The 16,859-nt window shown below is 48.6% G+C and overlaps 1 long non-coding RNA gene across 1 annotated transcript; it reads left to right on the top strand.

Moving 5' to 3' along the window:
• The first annotated feature begins 5,677 nt into the window (after window positions 1-5,677).
• LOC110351950 (uncharacterized) lies at window positions 5,678-7,174 on the top strand. Its single transcript, XR_011804692.1, has 3 exons — window positions 5,678-6,583; window positions 6,779-6,934; window positions 7,027-7,174. It is a non-coding gene; the product is annotated as an uncharacterized lncRNA (long non-coding RNA).
• The last annotated feature ends 9,685 nt before the right edge of the window (window positions 7,175-16,859 follow it).

The raw sequence follows: 16,859 nt of genomic DNA, 5'->3' as shown, positions 1-16,859 counted from the left end.
CTGTCGTGGACCTCCTGGGGCATATTGCAGCTCAGCGTGGCAGTGCTATTGGACACATCAGGTTTTGGGAAGGAGGAGAGGAGCAAAACTCTGCAAACTTAATGATCTTGGAGGTATTTTCCAACCCTAATGATTCGATGGTTAATGATTCTGTGTATATGCCCCAACCGAAGCGGCACACAGCAGAGAGCTCTTATAAACTTTCCTGGTGCAATGCAAGGCTTTCACGGGAGCTCAGCTCTTGTCTTCAGATTCACACAGGTGAACAACATCGTAGGGATCATTTCCCTACCTGGATCCACTTAAGCACGTAAATTTTCCTGTTGCCTTTTTCACTCAAAGGTCTCAAATTATTTTATGGAAGTAGACACTCTGTACCGCAACTAATTTACAGATGGGAAAACAGAGTCACATTGGCAAGACTGAGAACAGATCTTGACTATGTTGCTGCTCAGGCCAACAATCTGGCAGTTGTGTTACATATAAGACAAACCTTGCTTTCTATTTGTGATACAACTGTGAATTATGTTTACATTATAACTTCTTGGTGCTATAGCCTTCTTTATCATCCTGTTCTGGAGGTTTGTCCATCCTTCTGCATGTGTGCCCAATCCCATGAAGACCCTTTATAGTATTGCAAAGGTGTCGGAGTGGCAGAGTTAGCACCTAGGTTTGTCTGCAAGATGCAGGTCCAAATTGTGGATGAGGGAGACAGCAGCCTGCCCTGCTTCACGTTGTGTATTTACGATTCCCACCACGTCACTGATGCAGCTTTGCACTGGGTAGAGCCTGAAGGCATCTAGCAGTGGCCCTATTTCTGAAAGCCAGCAGAGGGTGGATCACAGGCATAACTCAAATGGTGAAATTTCACAAATTAAACTTGGTGAGGGGGTAAATAACTCATCCGAAAGAGCCAGCTAGGCAAAATAATCCAGCTCCAGAGATCTCCCCTTACCACTCTGTGCAATGTTACTACACGGAGCATTTAGCAAGAAGCTTAGGGGAATCAGTGCTACATCCCATAGCTGTGTGTTTAACCCATCGAGGGCCTGATGACAAAGCTTGCTTAGCTTGCAGAAGCTAATCTGAGCCTGGGTATAGCAGACGGTGGGAAGAGGCAAATGGGAGTCCCCTTTCCAGTCTGCTTTCTGCCCTGGAAGAATAAAGAGGGGTGGCTACATACTCTGGCAGAAATGATTGAAGTGCAAATCTCCCTGCTGCATATTTCTGGCACACTGAATGAGACGAACAGCTGAGGCCTTGGTCACTTGAGCCTGTTATTATTACAGATAGAGCTGGAAGCTGGGAGTAGTGACAGTTGTTTAACATCCTCTGTTGAGAGACCCTGTCTCTAACTAGTTACACGATGCCAAAGTTTAAGTATTGAAGCTGAAATTTTATGCAGGGGGTCTGCTTTATACAGTCCTTTTTTTTTTTTTTTTTTAGTCTGAAAAAAAAGCGGTGCAGCTATTTCTGAGCTGGAGGGCAAGATAAAATAGGTTTTTTGACCACGTTAAAAATACCTCAGCTGTTTCATTAAGGAACTCTAACATCTCATAATTTGGGGCAAGGAAGATTTTATCAGGATGATGGCTTGGTTCAGAATGTACTTTTGTCAGAAAAAGTGTGCTTTTGTCAGTGCCTTTTCAGATGTGCTCAGCTGCATGCTCCTTGAAGGGAAGTAGGTCCTGTGTGACAGCTGAGACATGTGATGCCAATAAAGAAATAAAAGGTTGTTAGCAAGGGATGGAGTATTAAGGAGCCGGATGTTGTACAAGCAAATAAAAGTTCTGTAGGGAAGGAGGTGTTGTGGAGGAGGAAGCATTAAGCTGAAAGGAGTGTTTTATTCAGTTGAGAAGGTCATACCTATGCACTGTAGGTAAAAGCTATGTTTTAGTACAGCATTTGAAAGTGGCTTTTTATTTAGGAATGGGGAAAATAATTTAAAATGAGAGTTTGATATACTGGGACTTTGTCTTTTGGCCAGTTTCAAGATGCAGAGAAGAAAACCTGTTTTAGCATGGTGTGGGTGCTGCTGTGTAGAGCTAAGGCATCCTTCAGTACAACAAGCTCGTGGTGCTGTCATCTGGAAATAGACTTGAAATTTGCCCCATTGATTAACTTCTGCAAAAATGCCTACTGCTGGTGACCTACTGACATGGCTATAAATGATTGAGTAATTTCTGGAGATGCTTTATCCTCCCTCAGTTCCTCTTCCCACAGCAGGAGCCCTGCTTGGTCATGCTGCTGCAAAGCCTGGTGCAGCCTCGTCCCCCTTAGGGCTGGGGGTGCTGAGCTTCAGGAAAGCTCAGAAGTTCTGGACCATCGAGCTCCTATGATTTTGAGAAAGGCAGTTAATGGCTGCTGTGAAGCAATAAAGAGCAGCTGTGTAGCAGCTGGGGTTCTTATTAGAAAATAAAATCAAACTGGCTCCTGGAAAACCAGATTTAAGGTAAAAATCATAACAGCAGTTCCCTAACTGGTGTGGGAAAGAGTAAGAGAAAAGGTTTGTTACAGCTACAGGGGCAGGTCAGCGACTTCCCTGCTTCATGAGTCCTGGAGCTGCACTTGCTCTTGGAGTTGGCATGGGATTAAACGTGCTGACTTAAAGCCTTGGATGTCCCTGAGAAAGAGAAATCCCCAAATTCTGCTTTAAGAAGAAGTTTGGATGGAAATGTTTGATATTAATCAAAGCTGTGCTCAGAGGCTGGAGGGCTGCTCTAGTGCTGCTCCCAGGAGCCCTGTTGCAGTGAGGGCAGGTGATGTTCCCAAAGACCTCGCTGCTCTGTGTCCTGCCTGGAGAGCTTGGCTCCTTAAGAGCTTATAATCAAATAAAGCTGAGACACTCCAAGGTGAAAGAGCATTAGAGTAATACTGCCTCCTAACAGCTCCTGTTTCTATTGCTTGTCTGCTTTCCTTTTTTAACTGTGGCTTTTAAGCCGTAGAAATCATGCCCAGTGCATGGCTCACAGGTGTGCTGCTTGAGTGGGGCAGGGAAGTGCCTTAACACTGCTGGCTTGCTGCGAGGCTTGAGTAAATGGCATTACTAGCTAATGCAATTACCTCGCTGCCGCTGTCCCCAAGCAGTCGTGGGGATAAAATACGATTTAATGCCCCTCTGTAAGCCTCTGTCACAGAGACTGGGTGAGTTCCCCGGCAGCGATGCTGCACTGCTGCAGCGAAGATGCGGTCTGCATCCCTCAGCAGCCAGGGTGCAACTGCAACGGGAGTGCTCCGCAGCAGCCGTGGCAAGGGGAAAGGAGTCAGGGGTGGGGATGGGGAGAGCTCATCCCCACCAAATGCTCTAAGTGAGTTGGAAGCGAGCTGATCGATCAATCAAGCTGTGCCTACTTGCTGCGTTTTGTTCTGACAAAGCGATGCTCTCATCACCTTGGCCATCAGATGAAAAAGTGCTGGCAGCTTCCCCAGGGATCCCTGCGCTGGGACAAGCTGCCTTCAGTCCCTTGTTTGGTCTTGAGCTAAATGAGGAGGGAAATTGAGATCTGAATTTGTAGCCTAAACATGTTTGTTGGTGTGTGTTTTTTTTCATTGTAACGTAGGCGAGTATTAACTTCCTCTTGTGCATGAGGGCAGAGGAAGTGAGGCAGTTTCACTTAGAGCTCTCAGTAGTAGACAACTTCCTCTGTGGCTCCCGAGGATGTGTTTGTGCTTTAACTAAAGGACTGCCTTTTAATCTGCTGTCCGAGCCAAAAAAAAAATATCTTACAGTAACTATGGATTCCCATTCTTGCAGGCATCAAAGGTGAAAATGGACTAAAGTCTGTCTGCTAAAATGAACAAAGGAAGTTTAGTGATGAAATATTTCCCTCCTGTCTGTGCTAGGTGGTAAGAGTAAGCATCTTTCCCTGTCATTCAGAGCCCCAGTGATTTTGGGTCTGTATCCTAATGGGTGAATATACTTCAGAAAGAAGCACTGAGTCTGCTGTCCCTGAGAGCTTCTGGGGTGCTTCCTGAAACTCCAAACCTCTGAAGACCTGGCTGTGCCGTGGCAATGCTTTGTCTGCTGTCTGCTGGTGTTCTCCAGCCTTGTCAGGGCTGAGTGGCAGAGAAATGAGATGTCGTGGCTTGTGATGTAAAACACAGACAGATAACTGGCACATAGAGCACTGTAATCATCGGGCTGCCAAAGATCCCCCAGATGTACTTGGTTAGGGTTTAATAGTTAAGGTAACTGAAGTAAATATTGAATGGTTGATAAAGACTTACACATTGACCTTCTGAAATCAGTATTGGATATAATTGTGCTGGTTATCAGTTTCCTGACTAATTAGTATTCAGCATTGTTTCAGGTTTAAAAAAAATAAATCACAAAAGGAGTAGAATATAAGTAGCACATCTCTTATGAGAAGAAACCTCTGACTGCATGGAGGCTTCCTAGTCTGGGCAGAGCTTAGCACAGCCCAACACTTACACCAGTGTCCCCTCTTGTGTTGATTTCTTACTGAGTGACACAGGCCAAGGCAAGAAAACCCTGCTATCTATGAACTACTTTTATGGTCTAATACAAGTAGTGGCCCAGGCAGCATCTGATAGCACAGTACAGCAGGGGAGCTGTGCTGCACTGCATGTCAAAATGCTGATCAGCCCAGCACTGCTGCACTCAGAAGAGCTGAGCTGCAGGAATACGGCTGAGGAAAGCCAAAGGTTGTCTCTGAGTATCTGAAAGCTGCATGGGAAAGCAAAGTCTAAAAGATACCCCTATGCTCTTATCTGAATGCAACATTAAGAGTAGATGGAGATTGATAAAGTCGAACAGCAAAATCCTTCTTGATTATGACATCTTTGTCCTCCTGTAATGAAGTGAAATGCACCAAAACGCACTGCCATGGTTCTATTAATGGGCTGTGTTGCAGCAGAAAATTGGTGCAGGGTTTGGGATGATGTATGCTGTTTGGTGCACTCCTTGGCATCTTGCAATTGGAGCTTTATTTCATTAGAGCTGTGCTTTCTCTCATCTTATCCACTACAGATTAACTATGTGTTTCTGGCTTGCAGAGTGAGTGGCCTTGAAGTATTGTGAAATGCTTCAGTAAATCAATACTTTCAAAGCCTTGGCAGTGCCATGTAAAATTTCAGTAAAAGAGTCGGAGAGTCAGGGGAGGCTCTTGCTGCTGGTTTGAGCTTTCTCTTGGGTGTTTCTGAAGGCCTTCCCTGGGCTTCTTTACACTCAGGATCTCCTCCCTGTTAATGCCAACTCTGCCATGCGGTAGTAAATACTGACAGCAAGGCATAGGTAACTACAAACACCAGGCTGAGTACTCAGCATTTTCTCTTTGCCCTTCTGCTGTAAACCCAGGAGAATTGAGCACGTTGCTTTATGCTGCAGGTATAAGAAGTGGAGTAGGACCCAGTCCCTGAATCCTAAGGCTCAATGACTCCTAGCGTGCTGGATGTGAATCTCCATCTGCATGCAGGACGTCTCACAGGTACCCTTTGCTTCTGGGTTATGCAACTGATAGGCAGGTGTAAGTGGCCCAGTCCAAAACTAATCTCCAAATGGAAGAACAGTGGTGGTGAAAAGGAAGGGAAAGGCTTTTCAGTCAGTGCCAGGACTCTTTTGGATGCAGATAATCAGCGTATCTGAAAACTTAATCCAAAAGCTTTCAAGGGTGGTATCAAAAGGCAACAATATATTTAGTTTGACCCTGATGTACACTTGGCATTCTGCTATGGTACATTGGAGTATGTGGATGAAAAATTAACATGTTTCAAAACTATCGGTCTGCAACCGTTGGTTCCAGGGCCAGCTTGCTATAGGGCTTGTGCCCACGTATTACAAATACCGCCTGGTTTAGTTGAGTCCCCCAGAAATATCCCGCAATAACCTTGAGCTTGGATTTTCTCTGTCTCGCTTAAGAGAGTCTGGAACAGCAGAACCAGAAATCACTCCAACTGGTACCTCCAGGATGCAAAGTGAAGTCTCTTCTCTGGACACTGTTTCTTTTGAGCTACGGGGTTGACTTTCCCATCCAAGCAACTGGGGAGAATGGAGCAATGCAATGAAATCAGGGGGCTGGATCTGCTGTGAAGCAGGGCTCTGCACAGCTGCATTGGGTGTACCCCTCTCCTGGCTTCATCAGCGGAGTAGTTGAGGGAGGAACTGCAATCTGTCAAAGCAGTAAGAGGCAGGAATTAAATGCCTCCTGTACACAGGGCAAAAACCTTTCCTGGGCCTGAGCTGGCTGAAGGCAGCGTGGCATTGCTGAAGTTAGTGGTGGGTCTTTGGATCAGGCTTTGCACTGTCCTGTGTCTCAGGAAGGAGATTAGACTAGTTTAACGTTTGTGTAAGGTGTGTGCTTTTTTTCCCAGCGCAATACCACGGAGAATGAGATTTCTCCCTGTGTTTTGACATCTCCTGTCCTTACTGATCCCAGTTCAGGTGTGTTCTCCCTGCATCTCCCCAGCGTGTGTTTGCCTGAGCAGGCGTGCTGACTCCTGAGCAAGTTCCAGCCTGCCCCCCAAATTTAGGCTGGCTTAGGTGGGAGCAGAGCCTGTTAGAGAGGCTTCTGCAGATGTCTGACTTGCTTTTCATTCCTTCCCTTGCTAAGAGCAACATCACCAGGTGAGAAAACCCAGCAGGCAATCAAACGGCTCAGCCTCCACCTTGTCGGGAAACAAGGCTGCGCCGAGAGCGAGCGCTTGCTTTTTAGCCACAATCCTATAGGATCAGGGTTCTTGCAGTGTCAGGGATTTAAGATTTTTGAACTCCCCATCCCCCCCCCCCCCCCCTTTTTTTTTTCCCTGCCTGTCTGAGCAGCTCTGGGCTCCCCCGGCATCACTTCAGCGCAAGGACCCGTCTGACACTACTTATGCCAGGTCCTGCCTCCCGCGCAGGAGAAGCAGTCTGCAACTTTTGCTGCTCCAGGCAGCACTTCATCTCTGAGCAAGCAGAGCTCTGCAGAGTGGATTTGGGGTAAGAGAGGCAACTTCTGAGGGAGGGAGGGTTTCCTAGCCGGCTTTAATGGAAGCTTGTTCTCTGCATGCTTTTTTTTTTTTTTTTTTTAGGAAGGAGGCATTTTAAGGGGAGGCTGTGGTCCTTCCCCCCACCTCCCCCCTCCACCCGCAGGGTTGTCTTTTATAATTGATAAAAGATGAAAAGGAGTCCAACTTATGGTGGGGGATTTGCTAATTAAACTTCATCCAGTTTGTGTCCTTCCTGCCTTTTTCATTCTCCCTGGGACCTGCATGAGGGAGGCTGAACCAGAACCGATTCTTTTTTTTTTTTTCTGAGCCGTTTTTTTAAAACGATACCGAGAAGGGGGAGGAGGGGGGCAAAAAAAGGCAAACCCACCCCCCTGAAACGACTCGTCGGGAGCTGCGTTTTTGCATCCTCTCTCCCGAAAGCTGTTCCAGGCAGGTGCTGGGCTCTGGTGCCGCCGGGCTGGTGCAGTTGTGCTGCAGTCCGAGCCCTGTGCTGAGCTGCAGAGCCTTTGCAGGAGCGCATCAGGACGCGCCGACCTGCTGCTGCTGCTGGTGCAGTGCCTCGGCAAGGGAAACTTCTGCAGCCCCCCCTCCGGCACCTCCACCCCTCTCAGCTCTCCCCAACCCCCCCCCGGCACCCCACCATCACCTCCCCCAGCCCTTTGGGGGAGCATCACGGGGAGGCCGGCTGGAGCAATGCGACCCTGCGGCTTTAACGGCGCTGCGCTCTCCGCTTTTAGCCTCCTGCGGAGCCCGGCCTCGACCGCGGCCTCCCCGGCCTCTACGGGGGCTTCCCCCGGCCTCTTTGGGGGGGTTTTGGGGGTGTCCGAGCTCGGGCCTCCCCTCCCCGCAGCCTCCCCCTCGGTTCCCCTTGAGCGCCCCCGGGGTGCGCGCTCCCGAGCCCGCGGGCGTTATCGCCTTCCCACGGCCTCCCGGAGTCCAACGGGGGATGCTCAGCGCAGCCTTTGCTCTCCCTACCCGAGCACAAGTTGTGTTTTTATCTTTTTAAATTTTTATTTTTATTTTTATTTTTTATTTGGAGGCTCCAATGTCGCTTGTGTTAGTGGTGCGGGGCGTGATTGCGCAGCCGCGAAGCACAAAAATTCACCTGGATGCGAATGGTTGGTGGCAACTTGGGGTTTCCATACATAAAAACACAGGTTTTTAACCAAAATGTGCCTTCCTGCCCACTCCGCGGGCTTGGTAACCGAATGAATGAATGGGGCAAGGGGGAAAAACTGCAGTTTGTGCAACTGCTGAATCTGTTGAAATAGTGGTGAAGTCAGCGGGGCTGAAGTCCCTGTAGGTCTGGATTTCAGCTCATACCCCACACTGGGGGAAGCTGCTCAGCCCGACTCAGATCCTTGCTGCTGCTGGATGACATTAGCCGGGTCTGGAATGACCAAATATTTGACTTCCCCCTTTTTTTTAGCGATGTCTCCTGACGACAGGAGGGGTGTTCTTGTCCCCGCTGGGGCAGAGGCAATTACTGGTGTCTGCGGTTCTGTTTGAGTAGTAGTGTATGTTTATATTGATTAGATCTATAACTGGGGTGGGTTTTTTTATCTTGCGCTTGCACAAGGACTGGGAAAAGTCAGCCAGATCAGTAGGAAAGGTGAGCGTTGCCCTCGTCGCAGAGGAGGGAAGCTGGGACCAGAGCTCGAACTCTCAAGGTCACGCAACGCAAGCCGGTGGTAGAGGCGAGCCCCTCAGCACCCTCAGCTGCAGAGGCTTTTTTATCTTCAGTGAAACCGGCAGATCTTCCATCAGAGCTCTCTGGCCTCGGTCCTGAAGACCCAAGAAGAGTCAGAGATGACGTAAGGACCAAGCCTTTAACTTTGCATGATGTAAATCAAGCGCTAAAGTAACTGAAAGCCTCAAATGGCTGCGATGCAGGCACTTTTTGCACCCTGCTAAGGCTGTTACTCCTGTTTTCCTTATGTCATCACATTAATGAGCAAAGATACTTCAATTCATTTGCAAAGTACTTAGACATAAGTTTGGCATTTATAAAGGACCACTCAAATTGGTAGAATGAGACCAAAATCAAAATAACTGAGCTAACACCAGGCTTGGTGTAAATTGCCAAGGGATAAGGAGTGATGGGGTGTTCTGAAATGTGGGTACTGAGAGGGCATCTGTCATAAAATCAGATCATTCTCTGCCTTTAAAACTGCTACTTAAAAAACAGTGAAGTGCTCTGGAATTGAACAGGAGAACAGGCTTCACTGGAGTTGGTACAAGTGACAAAAGCATGAGAACTGTAGACACGCAGCTAAATTTTCTGGAATTTGGCTTTTTGGAAGTCAGTATGAGAGCCTATTGGAAGGCCTTGCATTGATTCCTTGCAAACTTAGCACGATGACTGTACCAGATATAGAGAATAATGATCATAGAGGACAAAAATGAGCCAAATTGAGGCTTGTGCCTTTCAAGTAGGAGTCCCTGTTCTGAAGTGCCATCCTACTGGGGCTTCTATTCAGGTGAAGTGTAACTGATTGCGTACAGCCAAAAGCAAGGTAAGAGCAAAAACCCTTCAGTGCTGAGCAGTGGGAGGAGAAGTTGCAAAAGGTGAACCAAGAGGAGGGGAAAGGAAGGGGGGTGTGCTTGATGCTCTGCCCTACTACATCCTATGCTGCTCCAGGCTTTACCTGCCTGGGGAGGGATCCTCAGCAAACAGTAAGTCTTAGCTGGAGCTCACAGCACCTCGAGCACCACCCTAGACTTATGCTGGGTTGCTATAGGCATAGCACAGGATAGATACCTAAAAAGAATGACTGTAACAAGTCAGTGTAGTGAAAAGCCTGACTCGGTACCTACATTGTGCTTCTGGAAATCTAAACTCAGCTGCAGCTAGTGAAAGACTGCTGTGGTTCATTTCCTCCTTCAATGCTGTCTCTCTTCTGGAAAGCAACTCTGTGTTTTTGACTGCCATATTGTGGCTGGAGTGGGTTTTAGCATTTTGGGCTGCCTGGGGTATTTGCCACTGTTAATGGTGTCTTTATAGGAGCATAAAGTGTTTTAAGAAAGTACTGGCGTTATAAAATGTAAGGAAAATTATTCCCAGTGCCTGCTCTTAGGGCTCACGAGCTTGCATAAAGATCTGTCGTACCAAATTCTTTGTGGTTAAGGCCAGCATTGCTACCAGAGCATCAGATTGCTCTGCTCTACTATATGCTTAATGAGTGGGACTTAAACGGTGGTTTACTTGTGGATACCAATCCCCCATTATCTGTTTGCAGTGGCTGGTATCACAATAGTTAAAGACTGAGTCAAATGACAGCAGGTATTTTTGGAGGAGAAGGTCATGGGTTCTGAGTGGTGCCCCACTGCAGAAAGCACACATCCTTTAAATAATTGGAAATGTCTGCAGTTTAACTCTTGCTCTTGATGGTGCCGTGAAGTCAAATCAAATGTAGTATAGTGCAAATGTTGCTTATTTCCAAGCTGTGTGCGCTTCTTCCCCCAGGCCCCCTAATTAATGATATACTTCCCGGATATTGTGTGGCACTGCAGCAAACTTGCCATAAATTATTGCCTTCCAAGAGGTCTGGATTGGAGCGAAGAAATAGAAGTGTTGTGAGGAAGGGCCTGCTGTATTTTACAAAGGGGGATTTAAAAATCACTGCTGGACCCCAACTGGAGAGCCACTGGGAATGCTGGTTTCGGTGGGGAATAGGGGAGATGCACTTGCCCTTCCCGAATAACTGTGTCAAGCACTTAGCACTTCTGCCCATTTTCCCACTGACCTGAAAGGCTTGGAGTGGGGCAAGGGAGAGAGGCTGCTGCTTGCAAAACCTCTGCAGATTCATCCAGTTGGCTCTTGCACTGCAGAACCCGGAGCGATGGGGAATGCAGGGGGCGGAGGGAAGTGTTGGCTGTCTCCGTTGTGCAATGTGATGCACCAGTGTATTAAAAAGCCTTACCAGCTGCTGTAAATTGCTTTCTGCCCATCCCCATCTGACATGTGAACACAAGAATTCCCATGTGCCAGGAATCTTAATGGTTTTTCCCTCTACTTCTGTGCCTGGGCATAAATGTCCTTAAGATGCAATTTTTCCAGCTAAACCCTTAGAATTTCTAATTATGCTACGAGATCAGAGCTGCAGCAGGCTTGCCATTCGGCTGCCCTCCTTGTGCCTTTCCCCTGCTTTTCAGACAACTGATCTTTTGAGAAGGAAGAGTCCCTGCTGCTGAGTGAGCAAGAACTGAAATTTGGCAAATCTAAATGGGTTTGAATTTGCATCAATATTCTGCTGCAAGTAACTGTTTATAAACTGAGGGCAAAGCTTACCTCATCTTAAAAGCTTACGTGTGATGAACAGAAAGTACTCTGTTCTCGTCTGAAAGATCAAAATTGAGAAAGGTTGTGCTTATTGAAGATGCCCTTCATTTGGCTCAGCAGTGTTTGTGTTGAATCCTGGGGCGGGGGGGAAGGTCCCTGCCCCATAAAACTTGGTTGAATATATTCAGCAGAATATATTCAAGAGGAGCATGGATTTGGCCTTGAATGAGCTGTTGACCTTGAATTGTTGGTGAAAAATTTGAGGCCTAAAATACACGGATTGTAATTTAGCACCAGTCAGAACTTGTCAATACCTTTTTTAAAAGATGGGGAGTCAGCTGATTAAATGCACTTTGATTAAACGGGGGGGATTAGCTGGAGAGACATCTCCAGCTGTGAAGGTCACTGTCAGAACAGGGGGAAAGTTGCTGGTTGGGGTCATCCCCAAAGTGCTGCTTTGGCTCGTGTGGAGCTGCCAGGCTCAGAAATGCTTCCTCACACATCCCTGCTCCCAGGGGATGCCCGACTGCAACTTTACACATAGTGCTGAACACACTTCTTTGGGTAGAAGTCACTGCTGTGCTACTGCAGCAGTGCTGTCAGCAGCGGGGCATGCAGCAAGAGCCTGTGTCTCCTTCGTGCAGTGTCTGGAGCTGCTCGCTGTGCTTCAGAGCAACCTTTGGGTGGCTCCAGGCAAAGGGGGGCTTGGGACAAATGTCCTTGAGCTGGAGGGCAGGAGGAGGCTGGGCACTGAGACCTCTCCCTGGATTAACCTGGGTTGTGGATGAGCTTGTAAGTTAGAACAGCGGGTTGCAGCCTTGAGGGGATGGACCTGGGGCTGAATTTCAGGCCGTGATCCTAGCCTGAGGCCTTCTTACAGAGCCAGTAAAATCAGCATCCCTCAGGGCAAAAGTGCTCTGCAGAGAAGCTGCGTAAATGAGGTTACGGCATGCCGAGGGTAAAACCGAGCAGGATCCTTGTGTACACCTGGTTTAAAGGAGTTTAAAGGAGGGGTGGTGCAAATGAGACCAGCTCCTCCTCGGAGGCTCGGTCCTATGGACAGGCGAGGCAGTCTGTCAGTCTCCAGTTACCCAATATCAGCTCCAGGGCCCTGGGTAGCTGGGGGAGAAGCGGAGAGGAGGGAGCACTTGGTGGTTTGCTGGCAAGTCACCCGCTCTTTGATGCACTGCAGCAAAAGCCCTATCTGAAAACTCTTCAGCGAAGGACATTGCAGGGAAGGGGGGGGGGGGGGGGACGGGACTGAAAGATGCTGCTGCCAGCACTGTGACAGCCAACCCCTGTCCTCTGCTCCCCTCGCAGTCATTTAGCAATTGAGTTGGCCAAGCCCGTTGCCCTGTGTCTGAGCAGGATGCAGTGTCCTTTCCCTGGATGTCCTTCAACTGCAACGAGGGATGGTCCTGCCTGTAGGCAAGTCCCGGGGGCTTTATTTTCACCCTTCGGGTAACAGCCGGGGATGAGGAAGCAGCAAAGCTCCAGGAGGTGAGCTGAACTTGGGGGACGAGCCGCCACCACTGCAGCATCTGCTCCGCAACTGCCTGAGCCAGGATGCTACGAGGTTCTGGGGACTGAAGTGACGGATGTGGCGCGTTACGTAGCAGCAGGGCTGGTGGAGAATGAGCGTGGAGCAGGGGAACGGAGAACTGCTGATGCAGTGCAGGTGATGCTTGGACTCGTGGTGCTGCAGCATGCGCAGGGTGTCTGGGCTGCACCGAGACAAACAGCGAGATAAATGGCAATTCATGCGTCGTATCTGCTGGGGATTGAATCTCTTCAAGTGGTAGTAGCCTTTTTCGGAGCCCCCCCCCTACCCCAATGAATATATGGCTGCTGCAGGGGAGGTGGGAGCCTGCAGGCCGTGCTACCGGCTGATTTGTTCTCCCCCTCTTAGGAGAACTGCACCTGGAGCAGCAACCCAAGGGTGGAAGAAGACCCCAACGCTCTGTTGGCCGGCTGCAGTCTGCAGAGGGCTCTGGAGTGCTCCCGAAGTAGATGTGAGCTGTCCTACGGTGCTGCTTCCACGCTGGACCCCTCGGCAGCAAAACCTGCTAGTGGAGCAGCGTTTGGCCACATTGCTCTGGAAGGAGTTGCAAGAGAGTGTGGTAAGGGCTTAACTCCTTATACTATGCTCATAATATTGCAGAGGCGGGGGGACGTTTGCTTAGATGACCTTGTGTGGAGTTTCTGGCAACACAAGCAAACTTTTTATCAATGGAAAAGCAAAGTTTGGAGGAGACTTTAACTATGAGAAAACTTACAGTGGTAGATTTTGCTAATTCTGACTGTTCCTGTACAACACCCGAGCTGAACACATCACAGGACGAATGTATTTCTGCTGGTAGGTAGCAATCACGATATTAATGCTTAGCTGGTGTTTATTTTCAGGCTCTTTATTTTAAGACACTTACTCAGCTTTACATGTGATGAGTGCTTCTGGTAACAAAGCTATTAATGCAGAGCCCGGTTACTGGCAGTGTTGGTGTGTTTGTTGTCTAAACAACTTGCATGGCACAATGTCTAAAAACAGCCCCTTGAACTGTGAACATGGCATTGGTATTCGTGTGCCTGTGCAGCTTGATTTAAAGCAGGGCTCTTTATGTCCCGAGGGGCTGCAGTAGCAGCCAGGAGGGATGGGGACACCTCTGCTTGCGTGCTTTCCAAAGCTTTGCTGCAGTTCTGGTCCTGATGACTGCTGTGTGCAGTGCTGTCTTGAAGGGTTCAGAGCTGCTTTTCCCTCGGCAGGAATGGGAGGGGATATTTGGAGCAGGACCAATTAGGAAAAGCACTTCTTCCGTGGCAATTGTGTCAAGAGGAATCACAGGGCTGCAGCAGTGATAGAGGAAGCGTGGTGAGGCTGAAGAGTTGTCTGTTTTCACTGCTGACCCTGTGCTGCTTGTTCCCTGTGTGCGAAGGGAGATGCTTGCTGCTGCTGCATGGGCTTCCCTCCTTAAGCAGCTGTGTGCCAGGCACCTGAACTGGACCCTTCCTGGCTGGCAGCTTCGTTGGCTCTACAGTTCTGAGGCATGCAAGAAAATAATTAATACCTGTGCTCTGGTTATCTTAAAAATGCAGAGAACAGAAAATTTGATGGCAAAAAGCTCTCTGCTCTCAAACTGCTTGAGGAAAGTGACCCTTTCCCTCTACCTGTGAACTGGTAGGAAAAAAGTGGTGAGCTTCTCCCTGCTGCCCCTGAAGGACTCCTGGATCTGCACCCACCCTGCTGCAGCCCCTGGTGCCTGCAGGGGCCTTGCTGGAGGAGAGCAGGGCGATGTGACACCAGGACGCGGTGACACCTCGGGGGCTGCTGGCTGCCTGTCCCCCGGCAGAGGGAGGCAGCAGCACGCCGAGTCACAGGCACGCAGCCTACAGCTGCTCTGTGCTCTGTCAGCTTTCATCTAATTAAAAAAAAAAAAAAAAATCACTCACCGAGAAAGGCATTTCTCTTGCTGCTTAACGATAAAGCCTTTGAATAGCAGGGATTTGCTACCTGTAATTGCTCCGGCTAATCCTACCAGCGAGCTCCGTCCTTCACCTCGGCTACTGCTCTTAATTCAGTCCCTGTAGGATGTTTGACAGAGCAAAAGCTCAGGCTTGGTCTGTGCCTTTGGAAAGATTAATTGAATGAGTGAATTTGGGAGCATCTTCCATCTCTTTAAGAGGCAAAGGCATGCAGGAAATTGATGGAGACCCTACTCTCCTCCTTTTCTGAGGGAGGTAAGTCAAATATCGATGTGCACACTGAGAAAGTGGTGGAAATACTAATGAACTCAGCGACCTGCAGTTAGCTCTAACCCTGTCCAAGGGAGCTGACCGAATAACTTAAGTTTCTTGCAACTCTGCTCTCATGATCTTAGGACAGAAGTCTGCCTTCTGGCACCCTGCATTTTATTTTTATTTTATCTGTTGCTGGGACCCTGGCTTTCTGCTCTTCGTTTGCTCCATCAGCTATTGTGCAGGATCCCTGAGCCATCCAGGCCCTGCCCTCGTGCGTGGGTGCAACACCGGGGAGGAGAGATGGTCCTGGAGGAGATTAGAGGCTGGTTGAAGAGGCATCTGCTTCTTGGAGAAGTAATGTGGCTGCATCCTCTGTAGCTTTCTCTTTTGAATCTGCAGGGAGAGGATTTTACATTGCAGAAAAGCAGAATATGTCAAAGTGCTTCAGCACTGGTCTTTTGCCTGGCTGGGAGCTTCAGTGTCTCAGTCCATCTGGCACAAGCCCTTTCTACGAGGGAAGATGCAAACTCTGTCACTGTGTTGAGGTGTACCTGCACCTGGCACTTATCTCTGCATGCCTTGCCATGCACAGCATATGGCGAGCTGCTGTGTGTGTGTGTCCTTGCTTTAGTTTAGGAGGGAGAGAAAGAATCTTGGAGGAAAATGCTGATCTTGCAACTGGTGCATGTCTGAGCAAGGCCAGGGTGGATGGGGAGCTTGAGAGGTCAGATGCTTCAGTCGTCACTGCTCGGTGGCCCGGAACTTCATCCCTTGCTCTGTGCTTGAATTAGTACAGTTCCTTCTGCTAATCGCTCTGCCTCCGTTTCCTGTTTCTAAAATAAAAAAAAAAAAAAAAAGGGAAATGTTCACAGGCTGTCGCAAGGACTAATTACCCACAAAATGTGCTGGGGGAGAGTTTACCGGCAGCCTTGGAGACCAGGAGCTTCTGGGAGATGATGCTCCTGGTGATATCCAAAGAGGTTTTTAGCTGTATAATGAGGCAGTGCATGGCTGGAATGAACCCGAGCTGCTGCACACTGATGGGGGAGGCAGATTGGCACGTGGTATGCAGTGCTGGCTGGTATTAGACCATCTGCAAGGTGGTCTTTCAAAAAGAAATCTCAAATATCCTATTTCTCCCCTCTTAGGCAAAATATACCTGCACAAATGAATGCTGAGATATCTATAGATGTATTTCCTTCCACCACCTTCACTGACTGCTCGTCTCTTCAATCCCAGCGCCTCTGGCAGTTGTGGAACCGTGAGCACAGCCAGAGTGCTGCCAGCCAGGACACCCCGCCAGCAACACAGGGGTTGGGAAGGCTCGCTGAGCTCTGCAGGCTCCTGCCTCCTCGTGGCTTTTCTGCTCTTCTTGCCAGAGCTCCAGCAGCTTGTTTTGTTACTTTCTCCTTAAATGTGAGGCAAAAGAAAACCCAGAGCTGGCAGGTGTATTTGTTCTGTGTGACTTTTTTCCTCTGTTCTGAAGACCTAAGTTGTTTCAGGATGGCTTTGTTCCAGGGCAGTAGCTGAAAGTTGTGTTCATTTTCTACATAACTTAGTTTTTCAAGAAAATATTTATTAGCCCTGAAAGTACCAAGAACTCGATGGTTGCTGGCATGTTTTTGTCTGTTGGTATAGAGCTAAAACTTGCAGAGACCTGGAACATGAACTTAAAACTTAAAGAAAAACTGTGGCTGGACGTGATGCTCGCAGGGTGACAGAAAAGCAAGCATGGTCTGAGTGCTCGAAGGGGGAGAAGCAGAGCACTGACTTCTTGAGGGACTGCCTTTCTCCACTCAGTAACCAGCTATTTGAGGTATTTGCTTTTATATCAGACTTTCACTGTTAGCTCGCCAAGCTTTACATCTGGTTTGTTTTCCACTCCATTCTTCAATGAATG

Source organism: Anas platyrhynchos, chromosome 22 (assembly GCF_047663525.1).
Source record: "Anas platyrhynchos isolate ZD024472 breed Pekin duck chromosome 22, IASCAAS_PekinDuck_T2T, whole genome shotgun sequence".
Taxonomy (NCBI): domain Eukaryota; kingdom Metazoa; phylum Chordata; class Aves; order Anseriformes; family Anatidae; genus Anas; species Anas platyrhynchos.
The sequence above is the reverse complement of the archived record's forward strand: the minus strand, read 5'-3'. Positions and strand labels throughout refer to the sequence as shown.